This window comes from Danio rerio, chromosome 2, assembly GCF_049306965.1.
Source record: "Danio rerio strain Tuebingen ecotype United States chromosome 2, GRCz12tu, whole genome shotgun sequence".
NCBI lineage: Eukaryota > Metazoa > Chordata > Actinopteri > Cypriniformes > Danionidae > Danio > Danio rerio.
The window spans coordinates 35,945,322-35,963,879 of record NC_133177.1 but is presented as its reverse complement, the minus strand read 5'-3'; the positions used below and the strand labels follow the sequence as shown (position 1 = coordinate 35,963,879).

At 35.5% G+C, this 18,558-nt stretch overlaps 1 protein-coding gene across 23 annotated transcripts in view; it reads right to left on the bottom strand.

Annotated features, from left to right (window-relative positions):
- rnf220a (ring finger protein 220a) overlaps nucleotides 1–18,558 on the bottom strand; it is a 352,070-nt gene that overhangs the window by 225,910 nt on the left and 107,602 nt on the right. For 4 of the 23 annotated variants that reach the window (XM_073918754.1, XM_073918671.1, XM_073918706.1 and 1 more), the window contains exon 3: nucleotides 10,405–10,441. The exons of 18 other annotated variants lie outside the window; for them this stretch is intronic. The gene's annotated coding sequence lies outside the window, so the exon portion shown is untranslated. Of the gene's footprint in view, nucleotides 1–10,400; nucleotides 10,442–18,558 lie in introns of all 23 variants that reach the window. One more of the 23 variants, XM_073918763.1, reaches the window with a different exon arrangement.

Sequence of the window (18,558 nt, the reverse complement as noted above, 5' to 3'; positions counted from 1 at the left end):
TATTGACCTTAACATTTTTTTTTCATTGTTTTACATAAACTGCTTTTATTCTAGCCAAAATAAAACAAATAAAACTTTCTCCAGAAGAAAAAAAATATTATGGGAATTACTGTGAAAAAAATCATGCTCTGTTAAACATAATTTGGCAAATATTTGAAGAAGAAAACAAAAACAAAAAACAGGAGGCATAATCATTTTGATTTTAACTCTACATACAAAAAAATTACTAATTTTCAAGTGGTCTCTTTTTTATATTTACCTTTTATAGTTAAACTAAATATTTTTGCATAAAAATATTACTTATTTTTTCTGACACTTCATATATATATATATATATATATATATATATATATATATATATATATATATATATATATATATATATATATATATATATATATATATATATATTTCAGACATCATCAAACTTCATAAGAGTTAAGAAATACTGTTTGTGGTGTGAAATTATGGAACAGTCTGGAACAGATTATCAAACACTGTCAGGATATTATTCAATTTTAAAAAGTTGTATAAATATACAATATTAAAGGAATATAATAAAGAATAGAAGTGATTGATAAAAAATGAACTGAGAAAGGTACTGTATGATGAAATTTAATTACTGGCTGGCTGTTTGCAATATGTATTTTTGGGGGGTCTGTGTTATACAATGTAAATGTACAAATGGAATTAAACATATTATATGTCAAAGATGCCAAAAGGATAAAATATGTCTCATGTAAAAGAAGAGATAAGTAAAAGAAGAGATAACTTGAAGTAAAGACGACTGATGTGGGGAAAAGAATTAGCTTGTGCTTCAACCTGCTCCATTTCGTCTATATGTTAAAATGTTTTTTTATTTAAAGAACTTTTGTGTATGATTTTTCTGTTCGACATAAATAAATTAAATCAAATACATATTTGATGCAATAAACCCAGTTTTCAATTACAATATTTTGTTATTCAGAACAACTGTCATTTACTGAAAAGAAATGCAATTAACCCTTTAACTGTGCCACCAAGTTAAAGTCCAGGTTTCTTTGGATTTCTTAACTCCTAGTGTCGCTAGTTAACGCACTCAATGCCTTTTTTTAAAACACATCCCATATTTTCTAAAATATCAGCCTCTAAAAAATAGTTGATATGTCGGTTTTTGGTAAAAGCATATACTAGGAAAAAAATGAAATATGAAGCTTTATTGAATTTATTGAAAAACATAATAAAAATAAAACATTTTTGAATACAAAAGCATCTTTATTTTTTGAAGTATGCCATAAAATACTTCTAATTCCCATTTAACATGTTGTCTTTTTTACAATAAAACCAAAATCAAGTATAGTTGTGCAATAGGATTAAGTGTATTTGATTTTTGATCTGTATTTTTTTGTAAATGAACGATGATGTAATGTGCATCTATATTTAAAACAGTCATCCTTTAAATGACTTTAACATATGGCTTGGCAATTAATTAAAAAGTAATCGAAATCGATATTCAGAACCTAAAATCGATCTCTTTTTTTTCAGGTAAATTTTTTCAATTACTTTCCCTATCTTGTGTGGAGTCATGTGACCGAGCTCTGTTAAGGCTGATTTAAACTTCTGCGTCGAATGCACATACACACATGCACATGCACTTAAAAATTAACTACACATCGCACGTTTGCACTACATTGAAGATGTTTGGACGCAGCACCAGAGATGCCTTGAGATGGCGTATTTTTCATTGGAATAAAATTATTATTTACATTAAAATATTTGTTTACAGAAGATTTCAGTTGTTCAACGTTGATGTTCAATAATAATCATAGATAGTAAATAGTATGTTTCCTTCATTTATTTTGAAATCAAGTAATGCACAGTTTACTCAAAAATCTCTCATTTGTTATATGCGAGCATAAATAAATAATCGTTCATTAATCATAATCGAGCTAAAGTGTTCAATTAATAAAGATTTTGATTTTAGGCCAAATTTCCCAGCCCTACTTTACCAGTCATTATTTAGAACAGTCAAAATATGGTAAACCATTTGGAAGAGCAGGCAGCTTAAGGGTTAATGACAAAAGGATTGGAAACATTTAAACATTTCGAATATCTTTTGTGAAATGTCAAAAAACAATCACTATTTTAAACAAATATATATAGTTATGATTAGAAAGTCATGCAAACTATCATGAATTTGTTTTTGTTTATGCTATATAGGGCAAATGAGAATACAAAAAGAAAAAATTAAATACTAATTAACATAATTAGGAAAAAAAACAGAAAAAATTAATCCTGCAAAAAAAAACTGTGATTAGTGACCGGCAGTGGTCTTCAGCACCAGTAATTAACTACTAAAATAAAAAAAATAAAAAACACACACACACAATATACTATGAATCATTACCTCCCACTGCTCTGGAAACAATAATAGATTAGCATGAATTTAATATCACACTATATATCATAGTATTATTGCCTCATGACACATATAATTGAAAAACACTCATTAAGGCCGTGGGGGGTGTTTTATTCAAAGCCAAAGCCTCAAGCAGAGAAACAGTCACGTCATACATCACTAGCCGAAATAAATCACATGAGACCAAAGGATAAATGCAGGTGAACTTCTCAAAACACACACACACAAAAACTTCTTCATATTCTGCTAATACATTTGACGAACATTCACATTATATTTATTGAGTTTTCTAGTCTGTAATTCCCATAAGATGTTTTTAGCAATATGCTATCAGCTCACATCTTACTAAAAAACAACACTTACTGAGTCTAACTAACAGCCTTTTCATTCCCCGAGTGGCTAAGTGTTAACTAGCGCGCTCTTTACCCTCAGGAATACTGACAGGCAGTTTTAAGAATACTATTATTACCTGTGTCCACTTACTGCTCATCTCTGCCACGTTTTGCAGAGCCGTGTTGGTAATATTTTACCTTTTGGCTGCCTGTGTTTGTGCCTCCGGCCTGCCTGATGTACATTTATCCGATTATCCTCTTACTTAAGACGCAATATGTCTTTCTGTTCTGCTGTTAAAATGGGAGGCCACCAATGTGCTGATGCTTTTTAAGTAACTGAGGCATAATAATTATTTTGAGAAATTGGGCTGTTCGGGACTTAAGGTGTCATGGTGTTTTATCCATGACCTGTCCTCCATCATGGTGAAAGCACTATCTGTGGAAGTGGCTGGCCATTTCATTAAGTAGGTAATATTTCACTGGCAAAAAAGTTATTTTATACACTGCGTATCTGTCACGTTGTCCATTAACCGTCTCTGGGACTGACTTTTCTTCTCTCTCTCTCTTTTTTTTTTTTTTTTTTGCATGCCGCATCCCGGAGCACCAAGTCTGAGCAATGCTGACAACCTCTGAATCGACCGCTGTGATCTTACCTAACAAGCATTCTCTGTGTCAAATTAAAGACAGCGCTCACCATAAGAAAAAAAAGGAAAGATAGAATCCTGAACGTGGCCTCTGATCACAGCAAACAAGGTGTTATTTGATCCCGTTTCAAAGGTATCTGCTTAAGCAAACACTGATCAAATGTACTTTATGTTTGGCTCCCAAATATTTGAATGCTGATTTTGTTTCCTTTGGGTTTCCTTTTTTTTTGGAAATCTTTTTTTTTTCTTTTAGATCACCTGTTTAAAATAAAGTAAACAAGAAAACATTACTGCTATTAGCAATGTGTTTTAAACACTGAGTTACAGTTATTCAAATAGTTTTAACTTAGAATGAGTTGCTTTGTCAAATAAGTAAAATCTTTCTCATATCACCAATTCTCTTATGTATTTAGAAGTAAATGTCTTCCTCTACCTATTTAGTTTTGATATGAAGAGTTTTAATATTTGAAACGTTTTTTATTTGGCAACAAAAACTTAGACTAATGTGACAAAATTTGTTGGGTCTGGAAGACCTGATTGTGGATTAAAGTAATAGAATTCTCTTCTTTATATGCTCTGTCCTGACTGTCTAATGCTATCCCAAGGCAATTCATAACTTTTTTGATTTAGTGGTTAATTTGTATAAATTTGTACAATCTTATTTGTACACTATTTGTATAATTTAGTCCAGTTTATTAATCCCCCAATGGTGGTTGTGTTTAGGGGTGGGGTACGGTGCCACCAGTGGCGCCCCCAGATAATCTTCTTAGCGGTGGCCAGAAGAGGCCAGAACATCATTCATATATAAATAACTTTTCAGTTATTGTTCACATACTTTTATTTTACAGTATATGCCATGTTTAAAATGAATGAAGATTAAGGAATTAATTAATAAAACAGACACATAAAGTCATTACAATACACACACACTCACTTTACAGACTCTAATAATATCATTTTTCCATATTCTTTTTTGAGCCACAATATTATTAATGCATCTTCTTCTATTGATGTACCTTTTTGAAAAATAAATGCTCAAAATCATTGAGATATTTGGCCATTTATTTACATTTGTGGGATTTGTGCTTTTTAATTGGATAAAACATCTTATATATATATATATATATATATATATATATATATATATATATATATATATATATATATATATATATATATATATATATATATATGGTTGTATTAAATTAGGTAATTTACTTAATTTACTTATAATTTACTTATATATACAAACACATGCTACATGCAACTCTGAAAAAACTAAGAAAGTTCTTACTATGTGTGTATATACAGTTGAAGTCTAAGGATTATTGGCCCCCTGTTTATTTTTCCCCCGATTTCTGTTTCATGGGGAGAAGATTTTTTCAACACATTTCTAATCATAATAGTTTTAATAACTCATCTCTAATAACTGATTTGTTTTGTCTTTGCCATGATGACAGTAAATAATATTTTACTAGATATTTTTCAAGACTTATCTATACACCTTAAAGTGACATTTAAAAGCCTAACTAGGTTAATTAGGTTAACTAGGCAGGTTAAGGTAATTAGGCAAGTTATTGTATAACGATGGTTTGTTCTGTAGACTATCGAAAAAAAATTTTGCTTAAAGGGGCTAATAATTTTGTCCTTAAAATGGTATTTAAAAATTAATAACTGCTTTTATTCTACCCAAAAGAAAACAAATGAGACTTTCTCCTGAAGAAAAAATATTATCAGACATACTGTGAAAATTGCCTTGCTCTGTTAACCATAATTTGGGAAATATTTAAAAAAATAAAAAAAAATAATAATAATCATCTAATAATTCTGATTTCAACTGTATGTACAAGCATTACTTTTGTTTTAACTTTCATGAAAAGGTTCAAACGTGTTGTTTTGCTCTATGAGGTTCAAAGCAACATTAGACACCTCAGACTTTCACTGTATGAAAAACACTGAAACTCTTAAGTCTGTGGTCACACTTTTGTTTAAACTTTTGTTTGGACGGTGCTTTGAAAACAAGCAGAATAAAATAAGATGATAAGACACAAATAAAACCAGCGATAGCTCCATCTCCATACAGAACGGTCATGTTTTGAACCTCTGTTGGTCTCACGCATTCACATGACGTAAATTCGCAGAGTTTACCAAACTTGCTCTTTGAAAACCGTGTGACCATTGTCACAGGAGCTGATGTTTTCAGTCTGGCATGTTCACATACATATAAATGGAAGTCAATGGGGCACAAAGTCTAGTGTAACTGCCTTAATGCTTTATTTTGTGTTCCAAAGAAAAAAAATAGTAAATGATGATTTGGGTTAAGCATACATGAAAACAAAAAAATAAACTATACAAAAGTAACGATAATGCAGCCAGCTTTTAATAACAGCAAATAATATTAAGATGCTTAACACTGCTTGACATCATCTGAAGGTTTCTGTGGCTTTTAAAAAGCAAGCGACAGCAGGGAAGACAAAGAGAGGTGACGCTTATGACAAATAGACACTCATAGCTCAGTCTTTCACAGTCCGGTCAAAATGGCCAATCCATCATACACTGGCCCTTCCCCATCAGCGAGCAATAAAAGCGAGCGGGAGCACGGCGTGTCTGGCGGCATTCGGCAGGCCCATCAAAGACACGGCTGCTGTACTGGAGCCGCGAGTGACAGCGCATGGACCAGGCTGATTATGCTGCCGTTTCCCTGGCTCGAGGTCCGCGCCATGTGATTTGGGGGGACAACGATCAGTGTATGAATGTTTTGGGAGGCTGTGCCAGCTTGTCAGAACATTAGATGCGCTAATGGAAAAGCTCCTCCACACATACACATACACATGCATTACTGCAGCCTGTCACACTTGGCTGGACACTAAACTAATGGTGCAGCAACAAAGAGACAGAGAGAAAGAAGCAGCAGGGAAATAGTTTTTGGTGAGAACGGACGGGAAAAAACTCTGATGGAGACAGAGAAGAAGAGGCTAACAGCGAAGAAGGATGGCAAAGATAGAAACGGCATACAAATTAGGAAAGCGGAAGAGTGTCAAGGAAGAGATGAGCGTGACGAGAGATGGAGCAAGAGAGAGAGAGAGACTCATTATTAGTTGTGAGTGACGTGGCGGGGCCATGATGAGCATTATGCCCTGTTGGCAGGGACGCCCAGTCACAATGCAGCAGGCCTGCCACCTCTTTCCCCAATCTGGGAGAAAACAAGCCATCCCCCTGGGGGAAAAGACACACGGGCCTTCACCGTGTGGCAGCTCCTGACACCACCGCGTGGCACAGGAAACCAGACAAGCCGGGCAGCCGACGGGTACAGCCAGGCATTATCATTTCCCGCTCTCATCCCTGCATGTAAATATGTATTTTGTTACCGCAATATGTGCCAAAGAGGATGCCGGGTGTCCAAATCCGGACACATGTAAATAGCGAAAGTTTGTCCAACTTGTTCCAGGTGAATGCGACCAAGATGATGTCAGCCGAGCGCTGTCAAATCAGCAGCTGGGGGAAACCGCCTCCATGACTGGTCTTTAAAGCAAACACATGTAGAGGGAATCCTCTGGATCATCAAAAGACACCGAATGCATTCCTGGATATGAAATGAAACTAAGGCCTACATACTAAAAGGATCATTTGGATAAAATTGTTTAGTCGTAGGGATGAGTTCGAGTTGATGTTGACAACCAACCCTCTTAATCATTGGTGGCCATCTTTTCCCCATATCTGGCCGTAGAGGCGAGTGTGTCCATTACCTCCCCTACCGCAGAGATCCTGCCAGACAGCAAAGCCTCAAACTGTCGGCAAACTACACGGCAGTTCAAAAATTCATCAAAGCTAACAAAAGAGGGCATTCTGTCCTCACCGGACGGCCACATCTAAACACACACACACACACACACAGAAGTGTCACCGCTAGCACTTTTCCCTCCTCTGGTCGATTCTTCTCATCCTTCCCCTTCTCCTGCACGAGCAAACAGAATCTGAGTGTTAAAAAAGAGGCGCTCTCACCGGCACTCTCTCTGACAATTGCTTTATTGCGTCTTATCGAGGAATATGAAACTGTGTTGCATGACATCTCGCGGTAAGCCGAATAGATATGCCAATTCATTTTTTTTCCTGCAGCCAGCGATTTGACAAGCTAGACTGCCCCTCTTGAAAGGCATCAGTCAAGCGCGGCGCTGTCGCCCTGGCTTTTCTCTCCCTTCGTCACCCTCCCTTCTCCCGCCGGCTCTCTTTTTCCCCAGCAATCTGTAAGCCTCGCCTCCAAAATTGAAAGGCCCAGTCACTGACAAAAAGAATGAAAAGAAAGGAGAAGGTAAGGGGGGAAAAAGGCATAGCCCCCCCCCCCCCCCCCCCCCCCCCCCAAAAAAAAAAGGAAAGAGGAGGAAGGTGTGGGGGGAGAAACGATTTAAGTATTGCAAATATAAAATGATAAGAAGGATATGTGGAGGCTGCCGGAGATAACATTGTGGATATCATAAGGGGAATGGGAAGAAGAAAAAGAGAGCGCGAGCGAGAAAAGGTGCTAAAGAGATTGGTGCCATAAGCTCCAGGTTGAGGAGATGACACCAGCACTAATACGAGTGTTTAAATATTTGATGCTTTGGGATAAAGGAGGATCGCCTTTGAACGGTATTGAGTGTCTGGGGGAGAATCTATTAGTGAAAATCTGCTGTGATTTGACAGCAGCACCGCGGCCTGGTGTGTTATTCCTCAGTAGTTCCAGCAATCTCCTGCTCCTCTCTTGACTTTAATGTTTTTCTGCCTTGCTTCAGTAAGTGCTGATTATCACTTTCTCGGGTGGAGCGGGATTGTGAGAGCTGGTAGTGAGACGAGAAATAAGAGAAAGGGGGGGGGGGGGGGGGGATACAAGAGGACATTATCAAATAAGGATGTACTACAAAAGGTCATTTCCCTGGAGCAGCTGCCTTTTGAAAATTTTAAGTCATTGGGTAATTTTAACACATTTAGACAGAAGAAAGGAGAATCTCTCACTGTAATCTTAAACAAAACCAACTGAGGATGACCTGATGGAACACTTGACTAAGTCGTAGCCTTACTGTCCTTACACTAGTTTAAAAGACTGGAAATATTTACTTTACTTTTTTTACTGTCTTTATTGTCCACAAGTGGAAATTTATCTTTGGCTTCCTAACACAACCACATCAGTGTACGCATTACACACATCACAGAAAAACAGGCAACACAAATTTAAAACCCTACACATACTTAGATCCCAGTATTTCAAATTCTAATGGCAGTCGGAACAAAGGACATTTGATACACATTTTTCTTTATTTGAGGTTGCCTAAAACATCTTTTTGATAGTAAGAGCTGAAATTTTATATTTAAAGGATGGGAACAATCTTTAATAATCACGTGTGCTTTGTTTAATTTTCATTGGGTTGTCTTTGTGCTTTACCTACACTTGCACTGGCGATTTTTACTACTCAACACAGTTTTGCTTTTCCTTAATTCCCAACAGTTCATACCATGCAATCGTGTTAATACTCACAACACGTTCAACCAAGTTCTTGTATACCATCTCCAGAACATCTTGACTCACATCAAATTGTTGTAACCTCCTAATGAGATAAAATCTCTGCATTGCTTTTTATTTAAAAAAAAATGTACTCTGCATTTGCAGCAAATGTCAATCTACTGTCAAGAAATGTTCCTAAAAATTTAAGACATCCCACTGTCTCTATTCCATGTCCCTCAAGGACCAGAGATTTCAATCCTTGATTAAGAATTAATTTATTTCTTTTAATTATCATCTCCTTGGTTTTATTAAATTTTATCTCCAGTAAATTCCTTTTACTCCAATTTTGAAGCAAATTTATATAATTATAGTACACGGTATCTCCTTCTGTTACTGTTTTAGTCAACTGGCCAACAAGTGCCATATCATCTTCATATACAAACAAATTAAAACCTAAATCCTGAATCTTAAGTTCATTTGTGTAAAGAGAAAAAAGTAACGATTATAAAATTCTTCCTTGTAAAACTCCTGTATAGACACCATAGTTAACATCTCTTATTAATATGTCAGTTCTCAATTGAAATTTTGCAGTGTAATAAACTAAAGCCATTTATGTTAAAAAAAAAAAGCACAGCATCATTTTTTTTGATATTTTGTTAGTTTTTGATAAAAAAAATTAAAGTACATATCAAAATACATTACAACTTAGGGGTTATTTTCAAAGAAAAACTAAAACATCCTTGGTCATTTATTTGCGCAACAATATATATTTTTTTCCATAACAGGGTTTAAAGTTTGTGTTAAATCAAAATTTACAATTTTTATTTTGCTAGCTCACATTGTTATTTTTAAGGTGAATAAATAATCTTTGCAAGTTAATCCACTGAAAAAAAATTGTTTGGTAAACCTTAATAAAAATCTTTGGTAAACTTCAATAAAAGTCTGACCATTTGCTTCCATAATGTGCCAGTCCTTCAGTTGATATCAACCTGAGGGTTGCCATAGCATTCATTCATTCATTTTCCTTCGACGTAGTCTCTTTATTCATCAGGGGTCGCCACAGCGGGATGGACCACCAACTTATCTAGCATATGTTTTACACAGCCCTCCAGCTGCAACCCAGTACTGGGAAACAAACAAACAACCTTATTTACAAACATACGCTACGGCCAATTCACCTATACCGCCTGTCTCCGGGAAACCGGAGTACCCGGAGGAACACACACCAACACGGGGAGAACATACAAACTGCACAAAGAAATGCCAACTGACCCAGCTTTGACTCAAACCAGCAACCTTCTTTGCTTTGAGCGACAGTGCTAACCACTGAGCCACCATGTCGCCCCACTTCCATAGCAACAGCGTATTAATCTTAACTATTCCTGCCTTACCGTTAAGTTGCTATGAGGGAATGATGCGCAAAAGAAAACTTGTTTCAGTTGGAAGTATGTCAACATACCAAAATTTAATTCTCAGCAACTTCTGGTTTACTTTGACTTAGACTTTGAGGGATAGTTTACCCAAAAAATACAAATTTCGTCACCAATTACTCACCCTCTTGTTGTTCCAAACTCGTTTGAGTTTCTTCCCCCTGTTGATCACAAAAGATGTTGATCAAAACAATGATAAAAAATACCTATTGTCTTCCACAATATCTTCTTTTGTGGTCACAACATGAGATTTTGTTTGGAGGGGCATCCGCTGTGTGAAACATATGCCGAAATAGTTGGCGGTTCATTCTGCTGTGGTGACTGCTGATAAGTAAGGAACTGAGCCAGAGAAAAAAATGAAAACGTTTTCAAGTTTGTACGTTTGTTTCAGAACATTTTAGCTTGTAATTAAGTATTTATGATCAATCAAAATGTCAAGCAAAAGAATATGTGTAAGAGTAGGCCACAAAAGGCTCAATGTAACGCACAGGAGAAAATTTGCCATCTACTTTGGATTTTACTTCTTCCCAAAAGTTCTCTACAACCCCTGACAGCAAACGAAACATTGCATTTCCCTTCTCACCTAGACCTGATTGAGACCAGGCTCTGGGTAGGCATCGGATTGATGCACTGTAAGTTTATGGCCAACCTTTACCCTGACAAAATGAGAGCAGTGTTCTACAGATTACAGTTGTTACTTTATGCCAAATAGCAGTGGCTCTACAAGACCCACAGTTGAATAAAGCCACTGCCTACAATATTTCCCAACATCTATAAATAGAGCTTTTCATTTAAACTGCTTTGAGTTTGTTTACTGCTGCAAAGTTTTTGTTGTTGTTGTTTGTTTGTTTTGTTTTTTGACAAACCTTACTGTTTTAGGTTTTTAAAAAGGTTCAGTTAGTTTTTTTGACAAACCTTACTGTTTTAGGTTTTTAAAAAGGTTCAGTTTAAAGCTGCACTACATTTCTCCAAACACATTCTATTCTATTCTATTCTATTCTATTCTATTCTATTCTATTCTATTCTGCTCTAATCTATTCTGCATATTGGTCAAAGATTATTGAAAATATTTTTTTCCAAGCAGCAAAAGTGCAATACAGCATTTTTTTCCCTGTACAAAAATGAATCATGTTACCATGAGTTGGAAGGGACAATTACTACAAGGTCATTAAATGTAACAAAAGTTTACACTGCAAAAAATAAAATAAAATAAAAATAAGGTCTATTTAGAGCTAAAATCATTTGATGACCTAATTAACACTCTATTAGGGGATCAATATACTAATAATACTTTGCCACTATCTTTCAAACCATCTTTAACCATTTGTAAGCATGGGCATTTAAAAAAAAAACCCCAGTCAAATCACACGATTTTTATTGTCGGTTATGAAAGTCACTATGACAGATTATGCAATTTTATTATAACAATATTTTTTATCTTAATTTCAAAATTTTTTATTTCTTATTTCAATCTCAATAAACACTGATGTTTGCTGACAACTAGGCTACATTATTTAAGGGCATTCGTTATGACATTTACAGGATCAAACATAGATTTCCTTCTTAATATTAAGATATTTTCTTTTAAATCTCTCTCTCTCTCTCTCTCTCTCTCTCTCTCTCTCTCTCTATATATATATATATATATATATATATATATATATATATATATATATATATATATATATATATATATATATATATATATATATGTATATATATATATATATATTCTAGCCATGGGTTGCTTTTTAAACACTCCCTCGCCTAAACTTGCCGCGAGTGAGATGGAGAAAACGAAAGCACACCAAGAAAAATCAGATGCTTAAGACAAAATAATTAAATATAAAAAAATAGCAAATAGAGGTTTGCGATAAAACAATTACAGTGAAGCCTTAATTAAATCCTTATTTTCCAAAAATAATTAAAAAAAATAATTATTATTTGCCTATTTTTCTTGAAAAAAAAAAAATTTTAAAACAAATTTCGTTTGGTAAACTGTTTAATATTTAATAAACTGTTTTTATTGTCAATAACAAAATCATCCATTGACAGTGAGTTTCAATTTAATTAGTTTAATCAAGTAATTTGAATATCAAGACGTGTTTCCAGATTACCTTGGAAGAACGAACTTGGTCGAAAGGCCAAGAGAACCCAGAAACTCCTTGTGAGAAAGGAGAAGTCTGCATATTTGTGTAACTCTGTCAAATAAAATAGCTTAAAACCTTTTAATATTTTAGAGAAGGAGTTTAAAGTTTGCATAACCAATGATTGACCTTATTCACCCGAGACCCACCCACAAAAAAATATGCAGCCTGTTTTTTGATTATATAACTGATATAACTGAGAAATCATGAGCTCCTATTGCTCAGTGTCAACCATGTGACGGAACTCGTTGTGAAGATTGGGTAAAATTTAAACATGCTAGACTTTCTGTGACGGTGTTGTGAGGGCGTCGGTTGTGAGGCGTGTGTATCGGTTGTTGTGAATTATGCCACATTACACAAAAAGAAACGATTGAATCTTGTGTCACGAAGCCCATTTGTCGTTTACAACTTCCCACGATACCCTATGTTAAGGAAATCATGCCGAAATCATGGCAGAATCATGTGATCTGGCCAGAGCTTAAGTTTTTTTGTATTTCATTATTTTTATATTACAACCTATTTACACACTTTTTACATTTATTTAAAACATTAAATCCAACATTCACAATTTATGTATGAACATAAAACATTATGTATAACTTTGTAAATCTGAATTTTGTGACTTTTTGACCCCCTAACATATACAGTCCATCATTTTTAATGCACATACAATTTTTTACAGAATTTAAATGAGCAATAAAAAGTAAACAACACATTTTGTCTGTAAATGTATCTGTCTTAAAGCTAATCTTAAATCTTTTCAAAGAACAACCACTGTAAGGGTCTAAAACAAATGTTTTCATTGTAATTTGGAGAGACTGTAACAGTGAATAATTCTGTATTTTGCAGCTACTTAGCTGGCGATAAATGCTTATGCTTACCATTAACTGAAAACTAAATATATTCCCTTGCTCACCACAAACAAAAAGTTTCCAGAAGCTCCCAACCAAGTGAGGTGCATTTGGCCATCATAGCGACTGAGTACGATAATACACTGCCACACACACACCACATAATGAACCAGACACACTCCATAATGCACCCATCCTGTCTCTCTCCTCCATCACCTTCATGACACCAGATTAGGGTGGCGAGCACATTTACACACATACACATACACATACACACGCACACACACACACATACACACAGCGCCTTACAACAAGCAAACATGGCTGTTCTGTTTCATGCCGTCACAGTGTCTTGTCACATTTCCCTGTTGTCTGGCACACAGCTGGGCGACGCGCGGCTGACATGTAAGTGGCCTCGTCTCCAGGCGATCGATGGCTGCTGGCACTTCCTTCCCTGGCCAGGAAAAAACAATTAAAACCCATCGATCCTGTGCCGATCTGAGCCATGAATATGCAGGAGCTTCTCCTTGACCTTCAAAGCTCGGGAAAAGCCAGGTGACTTCATTCTTCATGCGACTGGCACTCACCTCGCTTTTTTTTTTTTTCTTCACTTGTCTATGTATGTGTCATTTATGGCCATATGTGGACTTCCTGTTTTCGTCGTCGTACTGGTATTAAATCTCTTTTGACGTACCGTGATGCTCGATCAGCTTTTATTGTGTTTCTTTGTCATGTTGTCACTTTGGTAGAGTGTGTCTGTTGTGTGACACTGTCTGTTGTGCTTACAGATGACATGCTAATTATTGTCGGGCAGAGAGCAAACCCTGAAGATGTGTGCGAAATATTAAGTCTTCTAGTCTTTGTCTGTGCATGTGGGGCCTGACTCGACATGAAGCCCTTTGATTAGCGCAAGATCAATTATGCAAAATTAGCATGTCTTAAGGATGTTATTTAGCTTGTGCTTATTATATGAAGGTGCTATTAGTAGAAACTTTTATGTGTAGTTTATATTACAACTTGGTGTTGCGCCAGCAAAATATTTTATTTGATATTAATATTTTACATTAATCACCAGTGGAACAAAACACAAACATTCCAACTGGGACATTTCGTCACAGTGAAACAATCTAAGCCTGGACGTTCTATAGCTTTAGCAAAGCATCATGTAATGCCATTACATGTGGAATATCTGAAGATTATTCACCCTATTTACTACTAACTTACACTCAATTAAAATATGACTCGCCTCAACATTGCTTCAAATAAAATGACCTTTTATTCATTTTTATATTATATTCATAATTAATCAGTATACCTTAAAGAGGACCTGTTATGCAAAGATACATTTTATAAGGGGTTTAAACGCATGTCGTGTGGTAATAGTCTGTGAATATAACACGCTTCTAAAAATAAAAATGTATTAATTTATTTTGTTTTTATGACCACACTTTAGAAAACAAACTCTGCAGAAGCACTTTGATTGACATTCTCTGCCTCTTTAGCAAAGGACGTTGTACTTGTTTTTTGTATTCGCCACTATGCTGACACATAGGCATTTGTAACTCCTCCCTCTTTTGAAAAGAGGCCTGGCATCACAATCTCATTTGAATTTAAAGCACCAAAATGGCACAATCAGGATCAAAGCCTTAAAAGGGACCGTTTCAAAAAGTAAAAAAAAACATTATTTATAGAAAATTTTGAGCTGAAACATCACATACACACTTTTGAGACTAATTTTTACATTTTTTATAAGAGGCACAACAGGTCCCTTTTCATCTTGTTTCCAAATGAAATAACTGTATTAATATTTCCTAAAGCCAAAGCAAATGTTATCTAAAAGTAATATTTGAATTTTTTTTATTTCTTTAAATCAGTTTTTTAATCATGGTCTCCACACCCAAGTGAGCAAACTTATAGTGACAATATAAATATAATACTGTAAGTACATGTAAAAAATGTAAGACATAAAATGTACATTGCAAGCTAAAAGAGATGAAAATAACATTAAATTCACAGATGAGTTTTATTTCCTAAACCTTAAAGAGCCCCTATTTTGCATTATAAAAGGTCTTCTTTTGGTTTGGGGAGGTATCCAACAACAGGCTGATATGCATGCAAGGTCAGAAAACACTTTCATTGTCTTTTAATATGCATTTATTTTTACCTAATTATCCCAACGGCTCCCATATGATTCATTCAGCAATTTTTTCCCCCAAACTTCTTCTTAGTGCGATGCTAATCTGCGCTGATTGGACCGATGACACAGTCTATTGTGATTGGTCGACTGCGTTTAGCACGAGTTGGAGAGAAATGCCCACCACGGCTACGAAGTAGCACAAAGAGTATGTGAGAGCACAATGCAGAAATGCAGTTAAACGCCAGCATATTACTCTACTCTTAAACCTAACCCTAAGTAATAACAACGACACACATTCAGTATTAAATCGTTAAAAGAAAGAAGCACAAGTCACGTTATCAACGTGGTTTTGGATGCAATATGTGAATATCCCTATGAAGGTTTAACCTGAGAGATACAGTACAAGCATTGATAATAAATAAGGAATTACAAGCTACGTGGCGGCCTTACAACTTATAACACAAAATTAAACAGATATTTTGCAAACTACATAAAACGAGGCAACAATACTTACATGTTATGATCTGGAAAAGGAAGAAACTGGTCCATATGAAGTGTAACAGTGACTGACAAAATACCTGTCAAAGTCTGATAAAGTCCCATACATAACAGTCTCTGTTGCTCCTTGCACTTATAGCACACGGCTTGCAAATCTCACATTGCAGCGTAGGTTATTGTATCAAAAATATGACAAGAACAAACACAGCACTAGGTTGGCTATACTGTGGTATTGTTGTGAAAATTAACTTTAACCTTTTATTTGCCGCAGCCGAATCTCTATCTGTCAGTGATCGTCATCTTCACGTCATGATCAGTCCAGTGATACCCCGCATTCCGCTAGTGTCTGAAGGGAAAATGCGTTCACATTTCACCGGATGCGGTACAAAATATTTGGTGATATGGTACCATATCGACGTTGATGCGTTCAAGCAAAAGATCTGAACCCAACTCGATTCATTTATCTTATTATCATTAATCTTAGTCAACTATTTCGTTAAAGAATCAGTAGATTTAAACACGGCGCACTTTCAGATTTAAACCTCAGCTCGATGTTTTCATTCACTTATAGCTGTGTTACACACTGCATGGAAGATCATTTTCAAAAACCCATAATAGGGGCTCTTTTTAAATCTAATTTATGTAAAGGTTTAGTTTATTATGGTAATCAAATAACCAATTATCATAAAAAAGTTTAAAAAATCCTATGATTTCTGATCAGCCTTTAGAAAATCATACAGTAATAATAAGTGAATTCAGTAAATAAAAAATACAAAAATTAAACACTCTCTAATAAATAGTTTTAAGAAAATTGCTTGATTTTAAAATATTTTTGAAAATATTTAAAACATATTGCAGACTACCTTGTGACCACCAAAACAAATTGTTTGGGCGATCTGCATTTAAAAATAAAAAAAATCGAATCAACATACATATACTCTGAGATCTGAAAAAAAAAGTCTCTCATTGTTTCAGTTAAACTGAGATAATCTATCCCAGCACAAAAAAAGGCCAAAATAATATGTGTCCTTGATTTAGACCTGGCTTTGACGAGACTGATTATGTAGAGCTAAATTCAATAAGTCCCCTTTTATTGAGCCACAGCTTTGGTGAGGATCAGACAGACAACAGACTGTGTGATGTGGAGTGATGTGTGGACGTGTGTTCTGTGTGCATTCTTGCATGTGTGGCTGTAAATGGCGGGTGTCAGTGTGGAGCTAAAAATCACATGGCTCTCTCTTTCTCTCTGTTTTCTCTCTCTCTCTCTCTCTCTCTCTCTACAGGATAAGCTAAAGCGACAGGGTGTCCGTTCAGGCTGCTGTGTTCTCCTGCTGTGAACCCAAGTGCTGCATGGGTGCCGCTGGAGAGGTTCAAGCTGCCATTTATCAGCTTTTCTTAGCATCTCTTCAGCCTGGCTGCCCCCAACACATCCATTGTGTCTGCCTGCCCCAAGTCAGCTGACATCCAAAGAGAGCAAAGAGGAAGAGAGAGAGAGATGGTGATACAAAATGACTGCAGTCACACTCGCCTCCATCTGCCATACCAATACTAATATGGGCTTACTGGACCCTGACCACGGCCACTTGAAAAATAACATAAAGTGCACTGTTTTCATCACGCGTGATTGACATGGACCTCTGATGAAATTCTTTTGTTGAAGCTTGACTGTTTTTGATTCTTTCCAGAGTTATTGCGTGTTTTTTGGTTGCAGTTTAATTCAAGAGCTGCATTTTCTGAACGTATTTTAGGAAAAAAATAAATACTTGGGAATAGACTTTAGTAAACAGGCGGTATGTCAATAGACCTTAGTCAGGTGAGATGATGTACTGAATTTAAAGGTCTCATTTGATGTTGCTACAAAGAACACTATTTTGTGTATTTGGTTGGTGTAATGCAATGTGTTTATGCAGTTTAAGGTTGCAAAAAAATACTTTCCACAAGCTGTAAATTATTGGTGCTCATGTCTGCACCGGCTTCCTAAAATGTAACAATTTTTACAAATCTCTAAAATCTGAAAAGTGATGTGTGGTCTGATGAGAGGGGTCTGGATGCAGACTTGGTGCAATGCAATCTGAGCTGCATCCAGTGCTTTAAATGCGCTCACCTAACCCCACCCCTAATCCTATCCCACACAGTGACGTCACTCACTTCATTGTGAGTGTGTTGTGTCTGACATTGTATCGCTGAGTGATGCAATCTCAGCTTGCATCATAAAGGCTGCATCCAGATACTATTGGGTCTAATTTGCCAACTCTCCAGTCCATTTTATTGGCTGAACATCTCGAGCATGCACTCAATAAAAGGCTGCTTGTTCAAACTACTTATTTAAAATAGGTTGAAACAACACAATTCTTAAATTTTTTAAAATTCTTTAAAACAATTGTGACAACTTAATTGTTTTATGTTCAATCCAATTAAATCTGTAAAAATGATTCAGTTAACTTAATCGATTTGTGTTGGGACAACATGAAGGGATTGTGTGGAACCCCATTTTTTACAGTATATGTAGATAAAAATGAGGATGAGATCCAGTCTTTACAAAAATGCATACAGTATACATACAACCAGATTTAAGAAAACACTCATGCCTCTAGTGACATTATTGTAAAAAGTATATTATGTTTTTTATCTGACCCTACTTTGTT